The sequence below is a fragment of the Gavialis gangeticus genome, unplaced genomic scaffold (genome assembly GCF_001723915.1).
Source record: "Gavialis gangeticus isolate Ggan-Ray unplaced genomic scaffold, GavGan_comp1, whole genome shotgun sequence".
Lineage (NCBI taxonomy): Eukaryota > Metazoa > Chordata > Crocodylia > Gavialidae > Gavialis > Gavialis gangeticus.
The window spans coordinates 33,428,503-33,429,626 of NW_017729024.1; the positions used below are offsets into that span (position 1 = coordinate 33,428,503).

A 1,124-nucleotide genomic window follows, 5' to 3' on the forward strand; every position below is an offset into this window, starting at 1 on the left:
TGGCTGCCTTTGAAGGAGTATTCACTACTGTTCTCTTTATGACATTGCTGTAAACTAGGAAAAAAAACCTGGAGGTTAAGGGAAGGTCACATGGGAGGTGCTGCTCTGTTGTTTCTTGTCACTGCTCCAAATCCATCAGCAATGATGCATGGCATTGCCCCGGTGCAAATTGAGTGGTCCAATGCAATCCCCCAAAGCCTAGAAATGAAAACCAAATGCTGGACACATTACAGCTCTTCTCAGCTGTCTGTTTGCTGAACCTGTTCAGTAAATTACTTGAGCCTGTAAAAGCTATTTAGCATATTCCACTGGACACTGCGACAACATTTAAAGAGACTGATGGGTCATACTTTGAATTTAAGGTATATTTATCAGCCATTCTTTAATTGGGAATAATGTATTGTTAATTGCTATTGATCCAGATATGCTCTGAGACAGGATAAAGGTGTGCATAGACTTTTGTGAAGTTAGATCACGTAAAAAAGGTGTACCTAATCTAACTCCGTTCACCTACGTACGTACATTACGCTTAGATCTAATAGTTGATCTAAGTGCCAAACTGTACAGACATTCCCCAAAGGTTAAATCGGTCGAAAAATGGCCAGCCCAGTCTAACTTGGTTCCCCTAAGAGGAGCACTGTTAGATTGGGCACGGTTAGACCAATCTAACTGAAAGTCTGTATACATTCAGAGGACAGCCCTGGGGCTGATTCCTTCCCCTAGCCCCTGCCTCCTACAGTGCTGATCTTACCAGTGTTTACTGGTGCCCAATCAAAGTAAGTTGGGGCAGGGGGGAGGAGCAAGACAGGTTGGGGGACAGGGGTTGGTCTGCAGGGAAGGTTGTTTGTCGGGGAATGGGGGGGGTTGGCAGGATTGGTGGGCCTCCCCTCCCCTCCCTCCAGTTGGTAGCTATTTTTAGCTCCCTGGCCCCCTGATCTACCCCTCCCTCCTGCCATCCTGATTTACTTAAGTCAGGCTCCCATCACTGGAGAACCCCTGTGAAACTGACACTGGGAACAGTTTGTATGCAAGATTGCAGGGGTGGGGGTTAGGGATGTCTTGGGGGAGGTGGGGGATGGCAGTATCAGAGCAGTCTTCTGATCCTGCCAACCTTCACCCCCCCT

General features: G+C 47.5%; 1 protein-coding gene across 5 annotated transcripts in view; it reads left to right on the plus strand.

Moving 5' to 3' along the window:
* The window catches only part of DMXL1 (Dmx like 1), a 175,765-nt gene that overhangs the window by 101,048 nt on the left and 73,593 nt on the right, over positions 1 to 1,124 (plus strand). The window lies entirely within an intron of this gene.